An 11,191-nucleotide genomic window follows, 5' to 3' on the forward strand; every position below is an offset into this window, starting at 1 on the left:
ACCTCCGTGAGGGGTCTCAGAGCTGTTGCCCAGGGGGTTAGTGCGCCTGGTTTTCCCTGGAATTTTCAGCTGCTGGACTGTGACCTGGGTTGTTTCCGTCCAGCTGTTAAATCCCTGTCCTTTTAAGACTTTCAAAAAGCCCCTGCTTTTCTTTGTCACAGGGGCATCAGCTTCGGCACCGGCTCAGAGGTCTTGCTGTCCTGTTTCCCTAGTTTCCAGCCCTGCACGCATGCACTGTGCCTGCACTCTGGCCCGGATGGCGGGGGCTGGGTGCTCGGCAGTCCTGGGCTCCGTCTTCCTCCCGCTCTGCCTGCTCTCCTCCCGCCGGGAGCTGGGGGGAGGGGCGCTCGGCTCCCGCGGGGCCGGGGCTTGTATCTTACCCCCTTCGCGAGGCGCTGGGCTCTTGCACGTGTGGATGTGGTCTGTCTGTTGTCCTGTGTCTTCTGCTCTCTCTTTTAGGATTAGTTGTATTTGTTGTATTTCAAAAATATTTATGTTTTTGGGAGGAGATTCCCTCTGTCCTACTCACGCCGCCATGTTGGCTCCGCCTCCCCAATTTTTAATTTTTAATATTGATAGAGATCATTTAGTTTGCAGCCCTGACTATACAGTAGAGCCACTTCAGGAGTAAATAGTGATGTCCTGGCCTCGCCTCAGAAATTCTGTTTGCCTGCGTTGGGCTCTGAGCATTAGTGTTTTCAAAACTTCCCCAGGTGATGCTGATGGGAAACCTCCCTTGAGAAATGCTGACTTCAGTCAGTGCTTGGTCCTCGTTTTCTGTACACACGCTGTCTCACGTAGGCCTCAATGGCCCTCTGTTTTCAGGTGAGGAACAGGGTTAGGTAGGTTAAGTAATTTGTCACTAAGCTCTTGAAATCGTCTCTTCGTCCCTCACCTAGTTTAAATGCCATGTTCAGTCACGGTAACTGTTCCTATGCCGTCACTCAGCTCTCTTGTCCCTCTAGCTTTGTCTTAGTCGCTTGGCAAAACCAAAATGTGGTTTACTGGACTCTGTTTTCTCCATGCTACACCCGTGTAGCCGTACAAAACAAACCATGTGGATTGGTCTCATTTTAAATTCATTGCTAGGCCACTACTTCATACCTCCTCAAGGCTCCGGTACCTCCCTCAGCTTTGGTCCCAACTGATGACCTTCTTTCTTGCTTTACTGAGAAAATTAATTGGGAGGCATGAATACAGTGAAGGTTCCTGTGGCCGGGATCCTCAGCTGGCCTTGGTTGGCTGGCTCACTACTCTCGTGTGGGCAATACGTCGTTATTGACTCTGTATAAAGAGCTCTGCCCAGTGCTCTGGGTGACATGGTGGCACAGCTGCAGGGCTGTAGGAGTACAGAGATGAGACTGGAATGGTGGCAGCACCGAGGACAGAGATTGAGACGGCTGCAGGGACAGAGGGGCCCAGAGGCAGAGACCGGCGTGCTGCCTGCAGACTCGCTCTGCATGTACGGGATTCTAGTGACTGACCTGCCACCATGGGAATAAGGTTGGGTATAACCCTTCCACCCCAAGAACATTCTACTGTCATTTCTTTGGTCACATTGGATCCATAGTGAACTTGCCCAGAGCTGAAACCCATTGGCGAGACAGAAGGCAAATTCCACGGTCTCCCACAACCACATCCAGCTCTCTACCAACATTTGGACCTGCATACTCCCTTCCTAAACCTGATTCCTGCATTTGCACACCAGGTCCTATCCCCACCCAAGCATATCGCTCTGGCATTCTCCCTTTCTCCTACAATATCAGTTTTCTCTCTTTATTGGGTCTATCAGCAGACACGTCTGCTATTATTTCTCCTGGCTTAAGCCTCTTCACCCCACTCCCCCTGCCATCTCCCCCCCATTTTCTCTTCCCTTTGGAGTAATACTTAAAATGGGTTTTCTGTACTTCATGTCGTCACCTTCTCTCTCCATTCTTCCCTGAATGTACTGCAGTCATGCTTTGGTCCCCACCCTTTAACTGAAACCAGGACTCCATGTTGCTCAGTCCAGTGGTCAGTTCTCACTGCTCATTTTCCCAGGACTTGGAGCATTGGACGTACCCGACCACACCCGCCTCCTCAAGGCACTTGCTGCACTTGGCTGGCAAGACTCGAAACTCTTGGTTTTCTTTCTGTTCCTGTCTGGACACTCTTGATCTCCTTTGCTGTTTTCTACATTTCTTCCCAACTTTTGAGATATCCCAGGGCTAAGTATGTCCCGGGCTCTCCTCTTTATCTTCACTCATTCTTTAGGTAATCACATGTAATTTCTAGCTGTCAGCTCCCAGTTTTGTACCTACAGCTCTCCCTGTTCCTCCACACGCCAGAAATACTGTTCAGACCACCTAACTGTCATCTCCACTTGGATGTCTAGAGGACATCTCAAATTTTACCCATCCAGAACTGAACTGATCTTGCCCCGTGAAACCTACCCCACCCATACGCTTCCTCATCCTCAGTTAGGGGCAGCCTTGGTTTTCAGGTTGCCCGGGCTGGTGCTCATCCTTGACGCCTCTCAGAAATCTCAAACTGACGTGTAGTAAATTCGGAAGTTCTGTTAGCTCACCTTCAAAATGTAGAATCATTCTCTCGCCAGTTCCATCGCTACCAGTCTGGCCTATACAGGCATCTCTGGCCTACATCACTGCAATAGCTTCCCAGTTAATCTCAAGGCTCCTATCCCATTGCATTTGTCATATATGCCAGTGGAGCCCTTTAAGGCACATGTCAGATCATGTCACTTCAATGCCCCAGTCCACCCAGGGGCTCCCCGTTTCACTCAGAATAAAACCCAAAGACCCTGGAGTTGCCTCACAAGACCCTATGTATGTCTCTCCCCTGCCACCACCACCATTCTGTGTCCGTCTCCTTCTCCATCAGTAAGCCAAGTAACTCCAGCATTGTTAACACGTGCTGGCTATTCCCTCTTCCTGCAGGGCCCCTCCCCAAGTGTCTGCACAGGTGACACCCTCGCCAATTTCAAGTCTTTACTCAAATCACCACCTCCACCTCACCTGACCACAGTACCTTCCTTCACAACTGCATCCACTAACCATGTAACTTCCACTCCTCCTTAATCTGGCCTTTTCCCCATGGCACTTGGCATCTTGTAGCAAACTAAATAATTAGCAGTTCTCCTGCTTATTTTTATTTTATGGAGTTGACAATAGAAACTCCATAACAGTAAGGGCTTTCACCTGTTCTGATTACTGACTTTCTAAATTCCCAGTGCAGTGCCTGGCGCATTGTAGGCATTCAGTGTATACTGAATATAAAAGCTAGGTTATATAAAAGAAAAAAAAAGAACAGAACCTTTTCCCCAAAGTATCAAATTGTTATGGGTACAGACCTTTGGAATAGAGGTTGAGAGGAAAAAAAAATCAATATTTTATGTAGCTAAGTTGTTCTAATAGCGAAGCCAGATCCCTGGAAATGTGTTTAAAACACAGTCAAGGACTTCAAAATATAATAGTGAAAATCTTAGCTTTTGCATGATGGATTCTTGCTTTTTAAAAATCATTCTTGACCATCACCACCATCACCCCTCTCCTGGACCATGAGGAAATTAGAGGCAGCTGGCCACTTCCAGAAGCAGCCAGAGGCACTGAAAAGACACACATCCTGAGGAAGCAGGGCTCCCAGAGTGGCCTGGCCCAGGGTCCAGATAATGAATGCCTCATCTGCAGTCACTGTCTTATAGAGGAAGTGATTCATGTGTTGTTTTGGTCCAGCATTTACGTGAAAACAAAGCCAGGTTGCTCTGTCTCAGTAAAGGAAACTGTACTTTCATACAGTAAAATTGGACTTCATAGTCCATTATGGTATTTTCATGAGAAACAATTTTTACATCACTTAAATGGATCATTATCCTACATTGAACAAAGGTAATATACTCTGAAAAAATTAAGAATATTGTTTCTATAAAGAATCATGTTCCAAGGTGGAAGAAACAGACCTCATCTTAAATATCCTCTCCATCAATATGTGTGTATGTCTGTCTGTTTCAGGAGTAGAGAGCAGCCAGGCACAGAATATAGGGAGAATGGACCAAAGGATCCTGAATCACAGAGCAGAAGAAACATCCAACAAAGAAAAATTACTTGCTAAAGTCATGAGGCTTTACTGATACACCTTTTTTGTTGAGTTTTGACTTTTGAACCATCAGTATTCTATGTACACAACACACACACACACAATAAAAAAAATGGTGAAAAACTCTAAAATGGAATATAGACACAAGCAAATGAACCTATCTGTATATCAAATAACACCAAATGGATAACATTATCATGCTGAAGATAAAAACTAGAAGAAGAATGCATACTTTAGAACACAGTATGTGGACTATGTAGGTTTAGACTAAAGACAAAAGTGTAAACAAATATTGAATTCTAGTCAGTGTTTTTCCCAGTGCTATGGCTTAGCATTTCTAACATTTTCTGAGTTCTATAAGTGAGCCAATAATATGTTGAGGATAATGAGATCCAGATTTCTCACTGTCAGAGAAAGCAGTTATGGCATGGAAAGGGGGAACATGATAGCAAATCTAGTATCTGTTGTCCTAGATTACAGGTATCTGTATGAACACATGGTTTTATAAAGTTAGCTAGCCAACTGGGTATAGATAGTTTTATATATGTGGATATGTGTGTGTGTACAAGTACGTGTATCTCCTAGTTGTCTGCTGTGGGAGAAGCAATAACACCCCAGCAGCAATGAGCACACCAGTGTTGGTTTCTAAATACCGTTTTCCACTAAAAGAAACCAGAGCTTAGAAAACTAGCTGATTCCAGGAATGGGGCAGAGAAAATGCAAGATAAGTCTGGAATATCATGTGCCAGAAAGTGGGAAAGTGCCCCCAAAAATGGTGAAGACATATCAGAAGAACCCGGAGTCAGCCTGAAGGCAAAATATGGGAACATGTTTAACATGGAAATTGCAATGATGTTGCTATCAATTATATCTCAGTAAAGCTGGAGGGAAACTGGTGACATTAAAATCCATTGAATAAAATAGGAACACAAGAATTCAGACTGATGAATGATTGGAGAAAAAGGAAAACTTCCCTTTCATAGAATGCAAACCAATAAATGTAGAAAGAATGAAGTTTAAAAGATCAGCATTTGACAAGACATAGTAATAATTCAGGTAAGAGTCATCGGTGGACATAGCTAATGAAATGGTTAAAAAATTCTTGAGAACAAGTATATTATGTAGTCTCAAAGTTGTACCCACAAAACTATTAATTACAAAAGGCAAACAGTAACTTTCAAGTGGAAAAACCTGGTGGACAGCACCTGAACCAAGTTAGTATCACCAGGAAGGACAAACATACACGGGCCTCTTGATCTGAAGTGTAAGAACACAGCATTACTTCTGTAACATTCCTGCCCAGAGAGCAGATCGTCTCTGTAGCTATGATGAAGTGTCAGACGAACCCAAACTGAGGAATATTCCACAGAATATCTGGTCTATATACTTCAAAAAATGTTAAGGTTGTAAAATGCAAAGGCAGACTACAGACTGAGGAAATTGTTCACAGTAAAAGACCAAAGAGATGACAACTAAATGCAATGTGTATGTAATCCTGGATTGGTCCAGGGCCTGAATATTTTTCCTACCATAAAGGACATTATTGAGGTGATTGGTGAGAAATTAATAACATCTATAGATTAGCTAATCATACGGTATCTGTTTATTCTCTTGTTTCACTAATTACAATGTGGATACGTAAGAATATCCTAGTTTTTGAAAATACACAAGTATTTCAGGGTAGAAAGGTGTCATGTCTGCAGTTTACCATCAAATAGCTCAGAGATGAAAGAGGGAGAGAGAAAATAAGCCAATGAAGTAAAAATGTTAAAAGAAAATATGGCTGAAGGAAAAACTAGATTCTTTTAGTATATTTCTAAATTTTTAGTATGAATGTATTTCAAAAATTTTTTTAAACATTTTTATGGAGTTTAATCTAGTTCTTTATTTTCCTGAGTTGTTTATAAGCCTACATAGTGCAACTTTCTTTTTCTTCATCCCTCTTCATACAAATAATAATTGTTACATAATGATATGTTTTTAAAAAACTTAAATTGTCCCAGGAAAAACATTCTCAAGAAATAGCTTGAGTCATTCATTCATTCATTCAACATTTAAATAGTAATTGAGTGCTTCTTATATGCTAGTTTCTTACTGCATCAATATGTAAAGTCTAGAATTACTTTGTACTGACAGGGTTTCTTTTTAAGTTTCTCTGAGCACATAAATAATTTCATTCCTACATTTTGTCATTCCTTTAATCAGAAGCTATATTCTTTGTAAACAAAATTCCCTGGGTATTTTGACATACACAAGCCATACTGTCAAAAAATGTGTATATATCAATATTATAAGGAAAATTTCTGACCTTACACTTGTCGACTATATTCAGACTAATGTAAGATTAATAAAATGAAATAAAATCAGGAGAAGCATCCTATTTTCACCAGAGTAGAAACATGAACAAACCAATATTTGGAATGTTAAAATGTTTTGATATATATGAATGATTGGTTTAAGGGAGGCGAGAAAAAAACTAATGCTTTTGGGGAGGGAAAACTGAAAGTAGGAGAGATAACAAGCTGAGTAAATCTCCGACTTACCAAGTTCCAGAGATGCACGCACTGGGCTTCTTGCAGAGACATCAAGGGGCCGCATCCGTTAATGTATTGTCATTTATTTAAAAAATCCCAAATTCCACAGAGCATTCTGAGCATCTACTGATTCCAAACAACAGAAAATGTGTAATAGCACAAATTATTCATTTCAGGATTCAGAAACCAAAGCAAAAAAACCATGAGACCAGTGTGAGATTAGAGCACAATATCCAGGCTTCACGCAGCCAAAGATCAATGTAAGTTAAAAAAAATAAACAGTGAGATCCTGGGTAATTTTATCTTATCTGTTCTCTGTATTTTCCATTTTTTCTCTAGGCTAAAAACATTCTGAAGTTAAGAGGAAATACACTGTTACTAAGGAACGGCTGGCATCCCACCTGAGAATATGCTGGTAGCAGCCAGCTAACTGCCCGAGTCGGCCCGCAGTGCAGGTGGCAGGGCAGATCCCGACTTGCTCGCAGTGCTGGGGTATTATCGGCAGCCAAGCTGGGCTCCTCAAAGGGGGAGCCCCCTGCTCCTGCACTTTGCGTTGCTATTTGACACCTAAGTCCCTATTATATGATGTGGTTGCTGATAGCTTAGTATTTATTCACAGAGTCCTTGGCCAAAATAGCAACCCAAACCACAACAAATTAAAAGTCCTTCAGTTTCTGCCAATAATCCTGCTCTTTGTGATGAATGAGCCTGTGGGGGCCACATAAACTCCTAGATAAAGAAGTGATTTGGTGCCTTTAAAAATTAATACTTCAAATAATGTGTTTAACATTTATTTAGCGGAGAGAAAGGAGGGCGAAGAAATAAGATTTTTAGGGGCAGCTGGAAACCTCTTATATTCTGGGTCCTTCAGTTTTGGCAAGAGAGTTGTATATATCTCTTATTCAAAAAGTAAATCAGACCCAGTTTTCACCGGGAAGCGGTTTAGGGACCATTTACTGTCGCTCAAGAGCGCCCCCTGGGGGCTTCGGACTTGCGAATGATGAACCACATTCCGTACACATTTTTCTCTGTATCACTTTCCCACGTGGACTAGAGCTCACGGGTACTTTACATCCCTTACACAGTGGCAACACGGACGGCTCCCCTGCCAGTGCACCCCTTATCCAGCTCTGGTGGGAAGTAATGAGGCCGTCCTACGGTCCTCCCTGGTGCCTTTGCTCCCGATTCTGTTCCCTTATTTGATTCTCCCTAAGAACTCCAGCGCAAATTCCTTAAGCACGTCCACCCCACCAGTCATAACAATCCAAGGGACAGACCTGAGCGTATAGACAAAGGATAGTCTTGATCTGGGATCCCCAAGTCATCTCTTTATCTCTCTATAAAATAGGGATCCACTATTTATAGCTTGGGGTCATACTAGTTTCATTTTACATCATAGCCTAAACACTTCTCTATCTTCAAAAGAAAGTTGTCATAGTGAAAGTCAGCCTGTGAGGGCTTCCCTGTGTGCTAGGCACTGTTCTAGAAGTTTTATATGAATTACTGCATGTATTCTTCACTGCAACTTATTTAGCAAATCTGCCATTTCTTACTTTTCACTGGTTTAAATACTGCTTCAAGGACCATCTTTAACTTGTTATTGAGGGTTCCGTCTGTGACCGAGGGCAGATCATGGAACACTTCGGCAGGTGGTTGGAGTGGGAGGAGCGTGGGAGGGGGTAACACCTGCGAATCAGGTGGGCAGTGCGAGCACGCACGCCCGCGCTGGGCCTGCCGCAGTGTTGGCGTGCCTGGGGCTACCTGCTGGCAGGTGCACAGGACACGGAATCTCTTCTAATGATTCTGATTCACCCCCTTCCTCCTCTACCTGCCCACTGTGTCAGTCACAACTTGGGGGGAGATGTTGGTCTCCAGTGTTGCACTCAGGCCGGAAACCACAACCTGTCAATGCACCGGCCGGCTCCCTGTGACCTCATGCCCTCTGCCCTCCTCTCGGCTGCCCAGGCGCCTCACCAAGGGCCTCTAGGGTAAGTCTCAGCCTGACGTGGGTGACTAGAATGAACAGAGAGAGAGAGCTATCTAGCTGAAAAGAAGGGCATTAAGGGATCCATAAAAAGGTTTTCTAAAGCAGCAAAATGTTTATAGAGGAGAAAGGGAGTTGGGGTCAGCTGAGGGGAGGGGGCGCCGGGGGGCACCTACTGCATGAGGCCCTAGGCGCTGCTTTAATCCTCATGTACAGGACAGGCCCCTCGACGACGGAGTCCCCGAATCCCAGGGTCAGTAAGAGCTGGGTGAAGCCCTGCTCCAGAGCCTTGTCTTTCCTACAACCCTGTTCTCCTCTCTCCAGTCCCCCTCGCCTGTGCCCTAATGCCCTCCGGTCCAAATGGAAACATGATGGCATCCAACCAAATGCCTTATGGGCCTCGCGTAGTTCCCCTATGTTCGCAGGCTGTAGCTGGTGAGTCTTTTCCAATAAGGTTCCTGGAGCAAAGTGACTCCACCTCTGTGAAATCTGGGAACTCATGGAAAGACAAGAACAGCCTAAATATTGGACTGGGAATATGATCTCTGACCTGCAGAGTTTGAGAATCACTGTCCTTACATTTACTTGAACTATGGTTACTAAACGTGTCTTTCAGAGCCATCTCTATTTCTCTAGCTTAACATCTACTTAGGATATTTCTCAGTGTGGCCGCTCCTGATTTAGTCTCCAGTGGCCACTTCCCACCCTCACAACACGTCCTTATGATTCATGTTCCTACTGAACTTGTAAATTCAACAGAGAAATAGAACTGGTGTTAGTAGTCATGTGAGAACTTAAGAAATTAATTTGCTGAGAAAATGTATGCCTTGTAGAAAGAAGTCCTCTGTGGGGCTTTTTGGCTTAAATGATTGACATTCTGATCCGACTGTGCTCTGTCATTATTCATTACATCTCATCACATTCCTTGTGAATGGCTGGGTAAGACTGAGCCCACAGAAGGGACTTTAAATGACTTAACAACAATGAAAGGGCACAGGGGTTCTGACTTTAAAGCCTATCTTCAACATACCTACAGTTTAAATACACTTTATTTGCGTAGTGAAGAGTTGGGAAGCAGAGAGGGAGGTAGTTGGTGATAAATAGAACTTGGATTGAGCATTTTTGTCTGCCTGTAAAACCCACGCTTTAAAGAATGACACACTGCCTCCCTGAACACCACCCACCTCACCAGGTTGCCCACATGCAGTCTCCCATCAGATTCTCCCACCACTCTCTTGGCTGGTGGTTGGTTCCTTTTAGCAGATGGAAAAATTGAAGCTCAGATAGCACAGGTAGCCTATCTGAGGCTACATACCTCCGCCATACATAGATTATATTAAGTATATGAAGTACTTGCTCCAACAATCATTTTCAAGTTCTAGCCCCTAGGTTGGGTGTCTTCTGAGGCATCAGTGCTGTTTGAAAAACAAATTACATTCTTCCTACATGCATATATTTACCAGTGTAAAAAATGCTACATACATTGATGTGGAAAGATGCCTGCAAGATAGTTAAGTGAAAATTTAAAGAAGTTGTAAAACTATGACTCTACTCCTGCTTACACATGGGTGCAAGATTCTGAAAGTGCACATAAGAATCCTTAACAGTAGTTACCTCTCGGGCGAGGGATTTGATGAGGTCCCAACAGAGCTCAGCTGACTTTTACCTTCCCTTTTATTATTTTAAAAATTCATTTCCACCCTGGGGTAAAAAAAAAAAAAAGATCTAAAAATAGCCTTTGGGGAACCTCCTAGCCTGGGAACCCACCTTTGTTTTCGTGTGATAAAAGAGGACTGTCAAGGTAGCTGATGTTTGATGGTGGGCCCTGGAGAGTGAGATGGGTGATCTCTAACACACAGGTGGCAAGGTGAGTAGGGACGAGGGCAGGAAAGTGGCTTTCAGAGACCCTGCGGGCTGGACACACAGACCGGAGGCCTCTTAGTTTCTGATCCTGGGAACTGATGGTCTAGCTGAAGTCAATATCTGGGCAAAACTGGGCTGTTACTTCTTGAGGCTTTGAGCTGGCTGCAAGGCCTGGGTTCATCTTCTACCAAGAGGAGATTTTTATATGTTCATCAGCAAGGAGAAGCAGGCTGGGGCAGAAAGGGCCTTACAAATATATGTGTGTATACCGAACAGACTGGTCTCAGGGACATAAAATAATTGCACAAGCCTGTTTGGTAACATGACATTTTAATTCTGCTAAAAGCCACATTTAAAAATGTATATATATATATTTAATCTGTAGATATAAGGAACTCCTAAAGCAGGCAGGTTTTGTCAAACTGTCTAAAGAACTGTTTCCTGTCTCTGCTGGGAACTGGAGCTGTGCACCCGGGCACATCATTTCAGCTCTGGCAGCCCTGGTTTCCTGATTTGAAGGACACTAAGGGTAGAAATTAAAATTTTAAATGTTGGAAATTTCCTTTAAAGAAGGAAGCTAATGGTCCTTTAGCTTCTACTGTTGTGCGCTTCTTACTGTTCATGTATTTGTTGCTGATTGTTCCCCTGCTTCTCCCTGTCTTTTTGAAAGCCGTTATTTGGTATCACAAGCAAGTGTAATTTATGGTATGTATAAATG

This window comes from Manis pentadactyla, chromosome 14, assembly GCF_030020395.1.
Source record: "Manis pentadactyla isolate mManPen7 chromosome 14, mManPen7.hap1, whole genome shotgun sequence".
Classification (NCBI taxonomy): domain Eukaryota; kingdom Metazoa; phylum Chordata; class Mammalia; order Pholidota; family Manidae; genus Manis; species Manis pentadactyla.